Genomic DNA, 19,004 nt, shown 5'->3' on the forward strand with positions numbered 1-19,004 from the left:
TCAGAGAAATGGTCTGGAGTTCATATGAGACGTTGGTTTAAACAAAATTAAACCTTTCTTATTACTGTACTACTTCTCAAAACTTTTATTAATAATATGCTACTGTGCCACATAAACCTCCAAATGGAGAAATATAATAGACTGGATTTCCAAAACTTATTTGATGATGAAATTTTCTCTTTCATTGAACCCAGATGGAAGAATTAGTCTTGAAGGGCAGAGATGAGTTCTGCACACTTTCCCTGTACCGTGGCTGGCTTTAGAACGAGGACGTGCCTGCACTGGCCTGTCAGAGCTGGAGGACATGGCAGGCAGAACCACACCCCACTCGGAGTGACTCTGCTACTCTCTGCACCCGTTCCCCCCCGCCCCCCCCCACCCCCTGAAGTGCCGCCTTGGCTTCCTGGCAGCATTGTTCATTGCAACAGCTAAATGTGCAGTCAGCACCAGGTTAGAGAAAGCAACGGGCCCAGGGGCCGTCCGTGCTTTCAGATGGAGTCGGTGGTCAATGTGCAATGCATCGTCTCACACATGTTAAAAGGAAAAGCAGTTGTCAGTGCCTATTCACAGAGATTAAAATGATAAAAATAGAGGATTTTGCATTTAGATAGTGAGCAGTAGAATTTTAGAAGGAGCACCAGAAATCAGTTTTGCATGTGTTACATTCGAATAGCACATGTACCTCATAAAGACATACAATTATAATATAGCAATCAAATGGTTTTTTGAAAAAAAGACCTTAGAGACTGTTCCTTTGGGCTGGTTGGTGAGTCTCTCCGTGGTCATCCTCTGGCCCACGCACACCCTGCTCTGCCCAAGAACAGTTCCTTCTCCCCCCAGTTTACTTCTCAGGCCCTCCTGGGCCAATATGCCCATGCTGTGTACTCATCCACCCCGGGTCTGGCTGTGCGATGGCTGCAAGGGGACGTAGGTGGTACGCATGGCTAATCCTGAGAGCTGGGTGGCTGCAGCCTCACAGCCACATCTCGGATTCGGGTCATACCTGCCTGCATTTTCTGAACACCTGGAAGGGTGCAGCGCAGGCTCGGACCTCTCACCTAGCAAATGAGGGAAGATGGAGAAGGCGCTGCCTCCTTCGGGGCTCCTGCCCTCCAGCTGTACTCTAGTCTACTACGTCCTTCTGGGCTCAGATGGCACTTCCCCCAGGGCTCTCCTAACTCCCCACCACCCACGGGGCTTGGGACCTTCCTGCAGAACTGGATCCCTGTTCTCACCTCTAGGTACTAAAGTGCCTGTTCCTGTGCCTTCCCCCCTCGCTCCTGCTGCCTGTGCAGGCCTGACTTTCAGGGGCAGGCGGCCGCTCAGCTCTGCTGTCTCACCTGACCTGTCTTCCTCAACAGAATCCGCCTCTGTCCTGCTAGTTCCCTAGTCCTCAAGTCACGAGCTATGGAATCAGTTTTTGGCATTTTGGCAAGAAACGGCCTTTATGACTTCACGCCCCAGCGGCGGTGCTGTTCTTCTGGCTCTGTCCTGGTGGCATCACGACACCTGAAGTGTTGCCTATGCACACATTCAATGCTGCATCACCTGGGATTGCAATATGTAACCAGCATGACTCAATTTCTTCTTCTCCCATCCTGTTCTTATTCCTTTTCTTTCTTCTTTCTCCTTCTTTCTTAGTATAATCTCTTTTTAAAAACCTCCTTATTGTTGCATATGTATTACCTACTGGGGTCGATCTAATAAAAAAGCCCCAGTAGTCACGTCTCTGCCTGTAAATGCTAGGGGCGCAGACCTCGGAGGGCTGCCAGGACCTGCAAAGATCTCCTGGCCACCATTCTGTCATCTGAGTTCAAGGTCTGACTCCACTCCTTTATTCAGAAGGAAAACAGGCTCCTTCCTCCTTTCAGACACCCTTCCTAGAGGAAGCTCTCTGGCCAGGCTTGATAACTCCCTCGAGGTTCACAGCATCACTGAGTCCAGGTGCTTTGTAAACCGGCGCCCCAAACGTGCAGGTAAACTGCTCACCTAGCCGAGCCAGTGTGGGCCCCGCTGCGCTGCGAGCCCACGTTGTTTTATGAGTTGCCTGGAGAGTTGAACCCTGGGGCTTTGCTGCTGTCCCTGAAAGAGAAATTGGCCACTCCTGAGTGCCTTTGCCTAAGATTTCTCCCCCTTCCTCTCAGTTTTGGATTTCACAAGGCAGAAGCTAGATCTTTGACAAGAGACCTTAGCTAATTAGAGGCAGAGCACATAAATCTCATGTTTTTAAGGAAATGAAAGAGCAATTATGAGTGAGCAAAGACTAAAATGAAGCTTACTAAGGCCCACACACACAAAAAGAATCAGAAGGCATGAAAATGCTCTCTCCCCTCCCCCATTTCCTAGGTCCGTTAAGAAGGAAATGCCAGTCTGCTGGTCTTTTGGTGGACGAGAGTCCCAGCTATTGTGAGCATATCCAAGCCTATTGTTTCTTTAGGTACAGACACAGGCTTTTATATTTCTAGGACAAAGGCTTGAGTAAGAAGCACAAAGAAACTTTTTCCTCTTTTCTCTTTAGCTGCATGGTGTCTGCACCCCACCCCACGTCGGTGGCAGTGATCACGGGAGTGACGGGTAACCCAGCAGCAGCTGTTCACTGAGGACTGACTGTCAGCACCGCTCTGAGTGCCCTTGTCTCATCCGGGCCTGTCACGGCTCCACGGAGAGGCCAGTGAGACAGTGCAAGGGGGCACTGCTTGGTGCTGAGCCAGGGAGCCTGACTCCAATGTGTGAGCTTTTAATCCCCATCCTGATTCCTGTCTGCACCTTGTAGTAGTTGCAGCAATAGCAGACATTCAGGGGGCATTTACATATCCTGGGAACTCTCGTCAAGGTTTTCAGAGTAATCCTTTGAAATGGGCGCTATTGGTATCTCCTTTAACAAATGGGGACACAGAAGGTAGGTTCCCGGCCCAGGGTTCCCCAGAGTAAGTGGCAGAGCCAGAACATAGGTCTGGGATGCGACTGCAGGCGCCAGCTCTTCCTTCCAGCCCTGCCCCGCCTCCTGCTCAGGACGGAGGATGCAGGCAAGACTGACCTTGCCTGTGTCCTGCTGGCAGCACCTATTTCTGTGGGGTGGAAATACTGGTAGTCAAAGGGAAGGAGAGGAAATGTTGAGAGGCTAGATAGGGGAGTGCTATGGTCTGAATGTTTGTGTCCCCCCAAATTCATATGCTGAGATCCTAACGCCCAAGGCAATGGTATCAGGAGGTGGGGCTTTGGGAGGTGATTAGGTCATGAGGGTGGAGCCTCATGAATAGGATTAGTGCCCTGATAAAAACAGGCCAGAGAGACCCCTGACCCCTTCCACCATGTGAGGACACAGGGAGAAGGTGGCATTTATGAACTAGGGGAAGGGCCCCGTCTAGACACTGAATCTGCTGGTGCCTTGATCTTGCACTTCCAGCCTCCAGAACAGCGAGAAATAAATTTTGTGGTTTATAAGCCACCGGATCTGTGGTGCTTTCTTTTAGGAGCTCACACACACTAAGACAGGGAGGGCTGGGCTAGAAGTGACAAGTTAGAAACAACGACACCATAAAGGGGGAAGAGAAAGAAAGGGAAAGACGGTCGTCACCCATTGTCAATATCAAGATGGCACCAAAGTTGCCAATCGTTTTCAGAACCAAGTCACAATGGAGTAGGGCTGAGGAAGGCGACGAGCCCCCTGGCCTCATCATTTTTTGCCCAAATTTCCCAGTAGACATTTTTTTTCTTCTTCGCTTATTAAAAACTGAAACATAGTTTACATACAAAAAAATGGATACATTTTAAGTGTGAAGATATTATCAGGACAATTTAATGAAATTTAAATTTGTATTGTATGTGAAATAATAATAATGCATAATTGTTACATTCCTGAATTTGATCATCATTATATTGTGATTATATAAGATAATTCCTTGTTCTTAGGAAGTACATACTGAGGTATTCAGAAGTGAAGGGTCAACTTACTCTCAAATGGTTCAGCAAAAATATAAAGAGGAAGACAAAAAGAAAGAAAGAAAAAGAGCGCAACTATGATCAAATATTAACGAAGAGTGAATTGTTGTGCGAATCTAATATGTACTCACTAGAACCGTCATTCAACATGTTGCTTAGGGAGTAGGTTTGAAGTTTTGTGGGGGGAATTCATTGGCATCATCAGGCCTGAGTTTACATGAAGTGAAAAATGTGAACAGTGTGGTCAGCAGGTCCACACTCCATCTGCTTTTCCAAGTGGGGGGGTCTGCATGGCCTGGTTGTGAGTGAAGCCATTTGTCCTTCCCCTTGGGACTACCATGGGCTTAGAGATGATATAGCCTTGGGTATCCAAGAAATTAAAATTTGAAAATCTCAATGATCCAAAATGGTTGAGCTCAATAATGCATGATGAACTCATGTGGTTTTGAAAAAAGAATTACTGAAGTGACCAACGAGAAACTTTAATACTGGTGCCCAAGTAGGTAGGTCACCCAAGAATTCCAACCCTGGGTACACTGCATTGGCAACCAAAATCCCAAAGACTGTGAACTCTGCTGCCATTCTGTAGTTTCCTCTGAGAGTATTTATGAGTTCTGGACCTCTTTCTGGAGAGGATATTGGGTAAAAATACTTTCTATAGACACTAGTAAACATTTAGCATGTTATCATGAAAAGCAGCACTGTAAGCCCAAGAAATTTAGAGCTTACCATCTTTGTTCCTTCCATCATGGAGTGAAATGACAAAAAATTTGGCAGACAGGATTAAGATCAATCAAATGAGGGTAGCTGGCCACATGAAATACCATTTCACCCTCACTAGCATGGCTAAAAATAAGACAGATAATAACATGTTGGTGAGGTTGTAGAGCAATTGCTGGTGGAATTTTAAAATGGTGTAGCTGCTTTGGAAAACAGTCTAGCAGTTTCTCAAAAATTTAAATACAGAGTTTCCATATGACCTAGCAATTCCACTCCTAGGTATATAACCAAAAGAAATAAAAACATGTTTTCCCACAAACACAAAACTCGTACACAAATGTTCATAGTAGCATTATTCATAATAGCCAAAAGTGGAAACAACCTAAATTATTATCAACTGATGAATGGATAAATAACATGTGTTGTATCCATACAATGAACTATCATCCGGCAATACAAAGGAATGAAATACTGATACATGTGACAATAGAAGTGAGCTTTGAAAACATGCTAAGTGAAAGAAGCCAGACACAAAAGGCCACGAGTTGTATGATTCTATTTACATGAAATATCTAGAACAGGCAAATCCATAGAGACAGAAAGTAGATTAGTGGTTGTTCTCGGCAGGAGGGAGGGAGTTATGGGGAGTGACTACTGATGGGTAGGTATAATGTTTCTTTCGGGGATGATGAAAATGTTCTGAAATTTGATAGGAGTGATGGTTATACAACTCTATGAATATACTAAAACTCACTGAATTGTACACTTTGGAAGGGTGAATTTGATGGAATATGCACTGTACCTGGAAAAACTGAAAGGGTGCCCTGAATTGTCCCTTGTTCTTGTTCGTGTGTTTCTGCAGCCCCTTTGAGGAGCCTCACACCTGGTGCGTCTGTGCTGGTCTTGACCACTGCTGACAGTTGCCCTCAGCCTTGGAACCACACGGCGCCACTGTGGAGCCCACAGCCTTCCTGGGAAGACCTAGACCTCCAGGCTGCCTCTGCTTCTGCACTTTCTCCTCCTTCTCAACCAAAAGTGAAGCACCTCTCTGTGTGGCCTCCTCAGTCATGCAGTGACTTCGCCTTCATTTCCTATCTCCCTCTGAGCCCTGCCTTCCCCTCCCCAATTCTCCAGCTCCATCTGCCCCTGGCCTTCTCCTGGTGTATAAATCTGTAGGGAAATGTCATTTAAAGAGGCCAAAACCCACTACTGGGTCTCCTTTCCTCATTGCTTCTTGGGAAATATTTGCTTCTGTGTTCTTGGTGAAGGAGAGCTCAATTTTGTCTGCTTTTATACCCTTAGTCTTTTCAGGTTAAACATTCCCAGTAAATCACCTTTCAAATTAGGTAACTGGTTTTTAATTGTACCAGTCCATCCTTCAGCATTCCTTTACACAAACATAAACATGTAAAAATACACTCGTGTTTTCTCCCTTTTACACAAAAGGAAGCACACTGTTCTGTGTTTTGCTTTGTTCACTTACTGTGTCTTGGTGATCTTTTTATATCACTATGTTGAAAGCGTTCCCCATCTTTGTCGTCGCTGCGTAATAATCCAGTGTTGAGGTGGACTCTGTTTGGTTTCATCAGCTCCTGTCGAAGGATCCTGGCTGACTTGTGCCTTTTGCTATTGCAAACCTTGCTGGGTGACCTCACAGTCACTTCTATTCAGCTCATGCAGGCAGACCTGTAGGACAGATTCCCAGGAGGGGAACTGCTGGTCAAGGGGTGAACCCTTTTATAATTCTGGCACATGTTGCCCGATTGTCTCCCACAGGGAGGCAACTGCTGAGCACTTGCATCAGCAGTGAATGAGAGTGGCTTCTTCCCCCAGCCTTTCCAATGAAGTATGTTACTTATATTTGGGATTTCTGCAATGGTGCACAGATAAATGTTTAACAACCATCTCTCAAAAGGAAAAAACAAAACACAACAACCCCAAAGCAAAAAACCAAAAAAAGTCCTAATTAATGTCTGCTGATTTCCATTGTGTAAATACTTCCACCCAGGCCAATTTCTAGCTACCAACATAATGACCCCGAACATGGAGTTGGGAAGAGATGAGCCATCGCACCTGTCCTATCGTATTTCCACCATGTGGATGGAAGTAGCATAGATCATTGTGAAATGCAGTAAAATAATGAGAAATTTAAGAGTTTTAGTGCCTTTGTTTTTAGTATAATTTATTTGATTATAAGCTTATATCATTAAAATTTTAGTAATGGCTGCCTTTAAGAACCAACTCATAAAATCAGAAAATCTAATAATTATTCACTGTGAACTGGCAAACACCAGCTCCAGAGCACCACTGCTGTTTCGCCAGTCTGAAAGGTGGTGAATTCTGTCTCACAATAGTTTTAATTCTTATTATGGCTGTTTTATATGTCTGAGGACTATTTGTGTTTCCTTTTCTGTGAAATATCTGTTTCTGTCCTTTGCACATTTATCGGTTGGGTTATGTTCTGTTATTGATTTCTAGGAGCTCCTTATACATATCTTTTGTCTGTGTTATAGATTTGCAATGTTTTATCCTAGTTTGCTATTTATCTTTTGTGTTTGCCCATGTTTTTTTCCTTGTCATGAAATTGTTGTTGTTATTGTTTTTAAATGTAGTTGAGTTTTTAAATTTTTTCTTTGACAGCTTCCAAATGTTGAATAATAATTAGAAACAACAGGATTATATAACTAAAATTTGTTAGTAGTTCTAATCAATTCTTACATATTTAAACAAGTTTCCTATTCTCTAAGCAATCTGTATAATTTCTGAATCTCCTTAGGGTTTATTATACTGGATTTTGTCTTTTTCTTTTGAGTCAGGTTATTATTTAAAAAATCTCTACACTTAGTGTTATAATAAAGATGTATGATATGTTAAAGATGGGCCTGGCACACTTCAGCTAATAAGAAGTGCACATAGAGGTCATAAGATACTTATCAAGCTCTGTATCACCAGTTCAGTGGTGGTTACCCCTAAAGCCTTTCTCTGACTGGTATTATTTCCTACTGGGGAGGGTCTTCATTTATATTTGACTTTCCATGTGAGCATTGTCTTAGTCATTTTGTGTTGCTATAGCAGAATACCACAGACTGGGTAATTTGTAATGAACAGACATTTATTTGGCTCATGGCTCTTGAGACTGGGAAGTCCAAAATCGAGGGACTGCATCTGTGAGGGCCTTCCTGTTGCAGCATGACATGGCAGAAGGCATCACATGGGTGAGAGAGCTCATGAAAAGGAGTAAGAGGGCGCTGAACTCAGTTTGATAACAAGCACACTCCTGCACTGATGACAAGAGTGATAATGACATTAACCTATTCATGAGGGCAGAGCTCTCATAACCTAATGATCTCGTAAAGGTCCTACCTCTCAACGCTGCCCTGGGGTTCAAGTTTCCAATGCATGAACTTTGGGGGACACATTCAAACCATAGCAGGCATGTACTGGCTTAATCCTATGTTTCTCTCTCTCTTGGACCTCAAGACCCAAAGCTCTAAGAGTGGTACTAGATCTTAGTTTGTGTTCAAGAAATATTAGTTGAGTCCCCAACTTCAAAAGTGTGGACCCCTCAGATAGATTTTAATCTGTATCTCCACCATCCCCGACACTGTTCATTGACATTTAATCAGCAGCCACATACTTCCACCACTTGAGAAGCCATATTTGTGGTCTATATGGCATAGTCTCAGAATACAATAATGTGGAAAGTTCTGATGCAGTGTGTCTGAAAGCCACGTGACCATTTACAGTGAACTTTATTTTCAGCATCTCATCTTTGGTCCTGACTTTAGAAATGAGGAAACTGAACCTCAGATATGATAAGTTATCCAAGTTACTTCATTGCCACCCTGGCTTTGAGTAGTGCATCTGGCATATGATAAGTCTTCAATAAAAGGAAGAGCATTTGATGTGATGTGGGTTTTCCAACTCCCAGTGCAGTGCTCATGTCACTGTCCCATGACAGACATGACCTGAGATGATGATGGCTGGTTGGTTTCCCCCCGGAGCAGTCTCCATGGGGTAGTCATGAAAGGCAGCCCTCATTCATACCACCACCCTCTGCTCATATCCCAGCCTCCCTCTGGCTAGTAAGCCTCCTTCTCTCAACATCTGCCATTAGAAAAGCATATGATAAGAATAACAACTACCACACGTTGAGGGCATATTACATTCCAGTTAAGGTGCTATGTGTTCAATCTTCACCCATACCTGTTTGATGTTAATATTATTACCATAATTTTACATAGATGAAAATTCAGGTACAGAGAGATTATAGGACTAGGCCAAGGTCAGACATAGGCAATAGTTGAGCCAGGTGGAAATGTAGGTCTGCAATAACCACAGCACTCTTTACCCCCCAGGCTCGGAGCTGTCCAACACATTACGGTTTTACCATTTTCAGACAGAGTCCTCACTGGACATGAGACATGTGCCTTTATGCTGCAGGACATGCACTGAACCTGAACAGCTCTAGAGGAGAGCTCGCAGCCCTCCTTCCAGCCATCCCTGCTCTCGGCCTGTACTGCCTACTTCTGATCAAGACAGCCTTGAAATTGTATGTGCCTACAAAGAAAGGAGAGGGAGTTTGTTTTCCACTTTTGCTACCATAATTAATTTTATTTAGGAAAGCATTGTGTCTTCTGAGAGAGTGTTGTAGAGAGAGCTGGGAGAATGAATGGACTTCAGAGTGAGCTGTGTGTGCTCCAGACTTCCCCAGGATGGCTGACAGCTTCCTGATCAGCAGACTGGCGGTCCCCAGGCCCACGGGATGGACACTGGCTGGGGGCCAGTGTCTGAGTTGAATGGCGTGGGCTGGACAGTGCTTTTCCCCAGCCAGCGTGGCAACGAGCCCACTTTTGAGAAGGCGCATTGGCTTGGGAAAACACCACGCATTAGGCGTTGGCTTTCACAGCAGGGATCTGGGGCCAGAGACACTGCCAGGCACCTTCTGGGAGGCCGGCTTTCCAGCCGGGCCTGCTGCCCGTGCTCAGGAGAAACGGGCCCAGCTTAGGAAGTGTCCCATTGCCCAAAAGGAAACCCGATGTTTAAGAATTGATAAAATTAGGAGACTGTAGATGTTAGAATGAGGTGTGGACGGCCTAAATGAGGAGCCATGCTGTGTACTTTTCCTTTAAAATACCTTCTTCCTGCCCTTCTCTCATCATGACTATACTACGTGCTCATCCAAGAAAACTTTGAAAAGTAAATAAAAATCTCTCACGATGAATCATTCAACCCAGAGATTTAATGTCTACAATTCTTTTAGGAGCATCTTTTGTAAGCTAAACTTCTACTATTATTAAAGAATGTATCATGTCAATCATTTTATTTTGTAAATGGGACCTCAGGTACATGACATTGGGTTAATTGTGATCCCTGATTTATGATCTGCTCTCCCCATTTGACTATGCAGTGCACGTTTTTAATAACGAGCATTTCTACCCAATATGGAAACTAGGACTTTAACCATGATGTATAAAACCTTTGGCTCAATTTTTTTCCTATAACTACACATCTCTTTATCTACATATTTTTCTTTTTTTCTTTTGCTCACTTGAGCACATGCTGTGTATGCACTTTGTAGGCCTCTCAGGAGGTTTTCAGTGGTGGAATTTTGTCACTCAGGTAGCTTTCCACTGTGCTGCCCTTTGGATCTCAAAATGGGCTGCCCATTAGTCTCTTTCTGTGTAAGAGCAATCAGGGTTAGAGGGTCACCTATATATGCCCCCTCTTTTATCTCTGGGGCTTTAGCAAAACCACCCCCAAGCCCAGGCGGGTGTCAGGTCATCTCCTCCTTGAGGGTCTCCGTGGTAAAAGAGAGGCCCCAGTGTCTGCCGCAGCTTCCATAAATCACTGCGGTCCAGAGCGCATGTTGCCATCCCAATAACTACCACCTGGTTTATGAAATTCATGTTTGTTAATAATCTGGTGAAATCTAAGCAGCTGTTATTCATTGTCATGTAGTTGAAAACCCTTCTCAGCCTTCTCCAGAATTCACTTTTCTTTCTATCTTGCCTCTTATCATTGGCCTTAGCCTTTAACTGTTCTTTATAGCCCTTCTCTATATCCTTCAATTTCTCTTAAGTTTCAGAGAACCTGGTGTCCACACCCCAGACTTCACCAGGAAGACAATGCATGATCTCCAAGAGCCAACAGCACTGTGCATGGAGCAGGGAGAATTTCCCCTTTCTCCCCACACTCACCCCCTGATTTCTCCTCTCACAGATTCCCCAGCCCTTCTCTGCCCCACATCCCGTCTGTCTCTCCATCATTCCTAGGGTCTTCAGTGGAGGACTGTCCTGTTGTTGACGGGTCACATGTCTTATCTATTAGAAGTCTTGTCCTATGGATGCCAAGAACTTCTCATAAATGTACAAATGACTTGTAATGCTCATTTGAGATTGATGGAGATCAAACAAATAGTAAAACTTTCACAGGATCGCTACAAACAAATGACTTTTAAAAACAGAATAAAACCAACCAAAGCAAGAAACAAACAAACAAAAAAACCCAACCTTTTCTATTTAACATTTTTGTTAAACTCCACTTGGGCTGTTGACTTTCCAGACACTCTTGCTACAGGCACACGGGGCTCAGTTTTGTTCCTCCTTGACTATGTGCTATCCTCATCCCCACCTTTCGTACCTGTGCTGTCCTTGTCTGAAACTGCCCAGAGCTCCCTACCTGCTACGTCAAGGTCAGGCCAGGTCAAGGCTGGCACAGAGAAAGGAGCTGCTGTAGGAGGCCCATGGGACTCTTGCCGGATCTGTGAGCTCCAGCCCCTCTGACATATCCAGAGGAGGCAGATCTGAGTCCTGGCCCAGCCCTGCCACTCATCAGCTGTGAGACCTTGGAAAAGTCAAATAACCTGTTGAAGCCTCCATTTCATATTAGTCTAGTGGAGTGAGTAATAGTCTCCATGTGACCACATTGTGATGGATTAAATGGGATCAGGTATGTTACGCATCACCATGGTAATGGGCAAAAATAAGTGCTCCGTAAATGTTGACCATTTTTTTCATTATTATCAACAACAACAACAGTACCTGGGGCCAGCAGGTACTGTGTAGGTTGCACAGGCCCATCTGGATACTGGTTTCCTGTCTGCTCCTGTCGTTGGTCCTGGCCTGCTTTCTACCTGCCTCTGCACTGAACTCTGATGCTGCCTGTCCCTTCCTCTCAAGGTTGGCCCCTGGATGCTGCCCCATAGCTGGTACCTCCCAGGTGCCCCTCCCAACACCCCTGTGCAGTTTGAACTCTGTGACCTGCCCTGCCCTGGGCTCCCAGGTGCACCCCTCCCCTCCCCCACCCCCTGTCCCCGGGCCACCAAGGCACATGCTCCTGTCTTTGTACTCACCATGGGTTCAGATGGCGAGTGCCTTGAAGGCAGAAATAGGGTGTTCTCAACCCATTCCCTGGTTCCTGGCAGGCAGCTGGCTGCAGGACAGCCTCCAATGCTTGTTAGCCAAATACGTGAAATACTGAATGAAGGTAAGCAGAGGAGGTAGACAGGAAACTTCTTCCCTTGTTGAATCCAGCTTTGGTAGTATGCTCCTTTCTATTGGAAGTCCAGAGCAATGCATGTTGAACACTTAATTTTAACAGCTCTGTTTCTCTTGAATGCCCGCCTCATGCTGAAAATATATCCACCTCTTAATAGCTTCATTAATTACCTTTGAAATCACTTCAGTTGAATTCAACACAGTTCATTTGAACAGATATTGCACAGTGCTCATGATGTGCTGGGCATTGCTATGGGCACATGGCTGCGAAGAGGATGGTCAGAGTTCCTGCCTGACAGAACTAAAATTCTACCAAGGAGAGAGATACCGAGCACCTAACCAACACACACACAGGGTAATTTCATTTTGATAAGAGTTACCAAAGCAACACCACCACCACAAAAGAATTAGGATAATGAGCCTCAACTGATGTGTGCATATGTGTGTGTATGTGTGTGTGTGTTGGGGAGGTGATGGGGTCTCTGAATGAAGAGGGAAAGCTGCCCTGTTGCGATCTGGAGAAGCGCATTCTAGTAGAGGAATGGGAAGTGCAAAGGCCCTGGGGTGGTAGCAGAGGCATTGTGTTTCAGGGGCAGAAGGGAGCCCAATGTGCCAGGCCACTGAGGGAAGGATGCAGGGCAAAAAAGTAGACAGGCATCTCCAGTGCACGGACCACCTTTTCTGTTGCCCAGTACAGGGCACCCTCTTTGGACCCTGTATGTGGGTGAAGATGGCTGTCATGAACCTCAGGTCCATTAGCATTCACAGCAAAGGGCATTTCCAGCCTGGAATCTAAGTAATCACCCCCCAAAACAAAGAAGACACCATTTTAAAATATGTGAAAATGGATAACAAATAGGGGAAATGTAAACACAAGCACTTTGTGGGAAAGCATGTTTCCTTCATTGCCTTTTGTTACAACTCTGAAAAGCTACAAAAGGACATTAAAGATCTGGGAGGGAGATGTGGAAAACTCAGATAAGATAGAGTTATCTTATTTCAAATAAAAAAGGAAGCAAAAGTGGCGCAAACAGGTGGAATTTTTCCTGTACCAAGTGCAGGAGCAGCAGTTACTGCTGAGGCCACTGTACCTCATCCCAGACGTACTGTACTGGGCATTCTTTTAAGGCTCCAGACTCAGGGTGTGCAAACAGACTGAAATTATAGGTGAAAAGAATCACTGAGGACCATGGATTCGATTCTATCTTAAACAGCAGCGGCAACAACCACAAAGGGTTGCATTTACTCAAGAAGCCAAACACTTCTGGGGAAGCTGTGGGGAAGAGTTGATACGTGCAAAGCAAGTTGTAAACTCAAAAAGCCTTTAATAAAGGGACAAGGCATGGGTCAGCTTTGGGGCACTGCAGCATCAGCTGAGCAAGTGCTTTTGATAGACTACTCTTTTCTGGAGCTCTGCACTTTATCTGTCATGGATAAGCTATCAAGCTTCCAAAGTAAACTCAGCTTAAACCAAAACTTCAAACAAATGGTGAGAAAGATGATATTATAGAATCCAAATTTCACTCTATTTGAAAGAGATGAACAAAAGAAAATGGTAGATGTTGCTTGAAGGACCATGGTGATTTTAAGTTGCTCTTCTACATTGGCAACATTATGAGTAGACTGTCATAGTCAAGGTATTTCACTGTGTAAAATAGGATCACACCTAAGAGAAAGAATGCAATCTAGCTAGCACTGGATCTTTTCTGCCCATCATTGAAAATGTTTTCCAAAGACTGAACCAAAAGGAGAGCTCCTCCTTAGGAGGAACTCTGGACAATTAATGCAGTGTAGGTGGTAGGACAAGACTTGCAACACAAAGAAGCCTAGGAACTGAGCAAAAGCATGTATTCATTTTAAAATCACCCTATAAATTCTAAGTGTTACATGTTGGATGTAGCTGAAAAAGGGCGTAAAACAGAATATTATATAGCTATGATGAACAGGGTACACTCCTGATGTTTCTGAATATAAAGTAATTATAAATACCAATGACTTAGAAGAGCTATAGACATTGATGCAAGTTTCTACTTTCAATACCAATAATAGGCGGGATGCAGTGGCTCACGCCAGTAATCCGAGCACTCTGGGAGGCCAAGGCGGGAGGACTGCTTGAGGTCAGGAGTTTGAGACCAGCCTGAGCAAGAGTGAGACCCCGTCTCTACAAAAAATAGAGAAAACTAGCTGGGCGTAGTGGCGAGCACCTATAGTCCCAGCTACTCGGGAGGCTGAGGCAGGAGGATGGCTTGAGCCCAGGAGTTTGAGGTTGCTGTGAGCTGGAGGCCGTGGCACTCTAGCTCGGGTGACAGAGCGAGACTGTCTCAAAACCAAAAACAAAACAAAACAAAAAATGATAGTAGCACGTCTCACCACAAACAAAAGGCAGATACTCTGTTTTCTCCAGAAAAGAAACTGAAGAAAAAGGGCCTTTATTCTACACTTGCTTGTGGTGCTGGTCTAAAGACAAAAACAGGTTGCAGAATAACACCTAAAAATTCTAGCAAAGACCCTGCCCCACATCCCTCTTGGGGACCCCGGTAAATGTGGCACCAATAATATGGATGGTTTACCTTCCATGAGATTGCACTGAGAGAGGAAAATACTATTTTTTTTTTTTTTTCTGATACAGACTCTCACTCTGTTGCCCTAGGTAGAGCCTAGTGGCATTACTGTAGCTCATTGCAACCTCAGACTCTTGGACTCAAGCAATCCTCTTGCCTCAGCCTCCTGAGTAGCTGGGACTTACAGGCTCGTACCACGATGCCTAGCTAATTTTTGCATTTTTAGTAGAGACAGGCTGCTCAGGCTGGTCTCAAACTTCTGGGCTCAAGCGATCCTCCCGCCTCAGCCTCCCAGAGTGCTAGGATTACAGGCGGGAGCCCAGTCAGAGGGGAAAATATTCTTAGAAAGAAATAAAAAAGAAAAATAGGAAACCAAATGTGAAATTACACACAAATAAAATAATTCATTATCATAAAAGAAGAAAAAAGATTAGTAGTTCATCAGTCCATTCCTTACTGGAACTAATTCAAGCTAGTTATGAGAAATCAGAATTTTGGGATTTCACATATTTTGCTGAAAATAATTCTGCATGTGATGTTTTAGACATAAAAAAATTAAAATAGTCTGTTGGCAAAATTATTTTTTCTTTTTTGACTTCAAGGTTTGTTGGTTTTTAATGTTTAAAAGAAATGTGTATTTGAACTTCTAGTTCTGGCCAAGTTGGATCAGTGCTATTCCTCCAGGATTTCCCTCTTACAATGAAAAACAACCCTGGATATAGCACAGCAAACCTAGAAAGGCTCTGAATAGGGCAAAGAAGAAGGCAGATTGCCTAGGGACGTTAAGACTTGAGGAATCGCATGGTAGTGAGTTGCCATGTTTGATTTTTTTTTTCCCTCCTAAATGGGACAAAGTGCTGGAGAAGTCTGTAATTCAGAACTACCAACAGATATATAAAACAAAAACAAACAAACAAACAAAAACTTCAAGAAAAGCCTAGTCCCTCTAGCCAGAAAACTGGGAAAGGGGCAGCCTAGCAGAACAGAAAACTTTTACATAGTACCTGCCAGTCAAACACCAGTGGAAAAACTGTCCCCATCCTCAGACAAGAGGGGAGCTAATTTTTGGTATACTCCCATGCCCCTTTGGTGGAAGGAGGGGATAGCACACTGATTCCCCTGCTGGAAGTTGCTCTTCCAGCCTAAATCCCCCCCCACTTGATAGAAGCAGGCAGCACTCCAATTCCCCCTCTGGGGTGGTGTCGGGGGGCCATGTGGGGAGCAGATCTTCCACTCTCGCACTCAGAAGAAGCAAATGCTGCTCTGATTTTCCGACTAACATAGTGTCAGTGGAGTGCAGCAGGCACCTAACCCTCCATCTCCATCTGGCAATGATGAGAATAATGAGGCTGTATGAACAGGGCCAGTGGGGCTCTGCTTGCCTTGCCTGCTGTTAGTGGGGAGCTGGTCCTCTAACCTCACCCAGCACCAATGAGGTGGAACAACTATGTGCAAAGTGGAATGATTTGGTTCATCAGTTTTCACCCCATCCCCATACCACTTTATGTCAGTGGAGCCCAACTGACCTCCCAGCCCACTGACTAAGTCAGTGACCTGCTTTGGCGAGGGTGGCATTGGTAGGGTCCAGCAAAAAGCTGAATATTTACTCCCACTCAGACCTGTGTGCTACACCTAAACAGGATGCCCACTTAAAAAAAAATTAAACAGTATCCAGGGTCTCAGAAAATAATACCTAAATGTCTAGAATACCATTGAAAATTACTTTTCATATCAAGAACTAGGAAAATCACAACTTGAATGAGAAAAGACAATTAAGTGCCAATACTCAGATGAGTTAGATGCTGGAATTATCTGACAAGGATTTTAAAGCAGCCATCATAAAAATGCTTCAATAAGCAATTATAAATACTCTTGAAACAAATAAAAACATAGAAAATCTTTGCAAAGAAATAGAAACTATAAAGAGAACCAAATAAAAATTATAGAATGGAAAAATGTAATAACCAAAATAAAATGCTTACTGGAAAGACTCAGTAGTAGATTGGAGAAAATGGAGAGAAGAATCAGTGAATATGAAGAGAGATCAATAAAATTACCCAAACTGAACAACAGTATGAAAACAGATAGAAAAAAAAAAAGTGAACAGAGCCAGGAGAGAAAAAGAATGTGGAGATGCAAAAAAGAAATAATGGCTAGAAATTCTACAAATTTGGCAAAAGTCATAAACCTACAATCAAGAAGCTGAGCAAACACTCCATGGGATAAACCCAAAGAAATCCATGGCAAGACATATCATAATCAAACTCTGAGAACAAAGGACAAATATCTTCAAAAATGTTAGAGAGAAAGGATGCATTACCGATGGGGGAACAGCAACCTGAATAATAGCGGTTCCTCCTGGGAGAGCATGGAAGTCAGAAACAAGTGGCACAATATTATTTAAGTGCTGGGGGAAAAAAAGAACTGTCAATCTCATATTTTATACCAGCAAACATATTAGGAATGAATAAGAAATTAAGACATTCTCAGAAGAAAGAAAAATAAGAAAAGTTGTCACCAGCAAGCTGTTCTCAAAGAATAACTAAAGAAATTTCTCTAAATGGAAAGCAAATGATAACAAAAGGAGGGTTGGATTTCAGGAAAGAAACAAAACAATGTAATGGGTAAAACTTCTCCTCAAGAGTTTTAAATCATGTTGAGGCAAATAATATTACACCATCTGAAGTGATGCTCAATGTTTGTAGTGGAAATATTTAACATATTTGTATTTTAAAAAGAGGGAGAGTAAAGGGACCTAAATGAAAGTAAGTTTTTTATACTTTATTTGAAGGGATAAAATGTTGACGTCATTAACTGTGACATATTGTGTATATATGTTGTAATATCTAGAGAAATAAAAATATAGAAAAATATATTTTCAAAAATGTATTATGGATATGTAAAAACATGGGTTAGTATACACACGTGGATTAGTATACACACAGGGGTTAGTATACACACATATATTTCCATGCTCTGTCACCTGAGAGAGTCCACAAGCATTGATACTCCTACAGCAATGAGCACACCTACCACACAGATCTTGGTTTCTGATACCATTCTCCAATAAAGCAAATCAGGGTTCCTTGGCTGATTCTAGGACTAGGGAAGGAAATACATGAGATGAGCCTGGAGCATCTTGTAGTGCCAAAATGTAAGAAAATGCTTTTAAAAAGTACGCACACACATACACATATGTATTTATACATACACATACATACCATATATTTATACACACACATATATATTTATACACACACATACACACCATATACGTTTGTGTGTGTGTGTGTGTGTGTGTGTCTGTGAAGGGACACAGGAGCCAACTGAAAGAGCTCTCAATGCCCAAAGTTGGAATAATTTGAACAAGAAAATAAATAAAGTAGTATTGGATTATAACCCAAAATGTAAAATAAATATCCATGGGCCCATACTAACATAAATGATTGAATAAATAAATGGGGTAGAAGAGATGAATCTCCTTCATGAATAATTCAGAATAATTTATATAGATACTATATACCCAAGGAAGGGAAGGGGGCATAAATCCCCAATTCTTAAGAATGGACTATATGTAATGATTTTCTCCCGAAGAGTACAGATTAGAAAGGGGGAAAAGAGTAACTTTACAGCAGAGAGACCTGGCAAACACGACCTCAGCCAGGTGATCAAGGTCACCACCAGCTGTGATAAATCATGGTGATAGCATGTACTCGTGGTATGATATGAAGAAAATGACACTTTACCTCTGTGTTCTTCTTTCCAAAAAGAAGAACATACCTTAATATAACCTTAATATAATCAGGAGAAAAGCCTCAGACAAATTTCAATAAAAAGGCATCTTAGAATACACCTGACCAGAACGTCTCAAAATTGTCAGTCATAAAAATCAAGACAAGTTTGAGAAACTGTCACAACCAAGAGGAGCCGAGGAGACATGATGACCAAATGCAGTGTAGTATCCTGGATGGGATCCTGGAGCATAAAAAGACATTAAGTAAAACTAAGGAAATTTGAATAAAATATAGACTTTTGTTAATAATAATGTATTGATATTGGTTTATTAACTGTGAGACTATGATATTATTATAACATAAGATATTAATAATGGGGAACACTGAGTAAGGAGGTATGGGGAACCCTCTGTATTATATTCCCAATATTTTGTGTTAATTTAATACTATTGTAAAAATAAAGTCTATTAAAAAACATTATAGATAAATCAAAATAGAAATCTAAAAAGTATTCAAGAAAGTAAGAAAAGAGAAACACAGGAATGAGA

The sequence above is a fragment of the Lemur catta genome, chromosome 4 (genome assembly GCF_020740605.2).
Source record: "Lemur catta isolate mLemCat1 chromosome 4, mLemCat1.pri, whole genome shotgun sequence".
NCBI classification, from domain to species: domain Eukaryota; kingdom Metazoa; phylum Chordata; class Mammalia; order Primates; family Lemuridae; genus Lemur; species Lemur catta.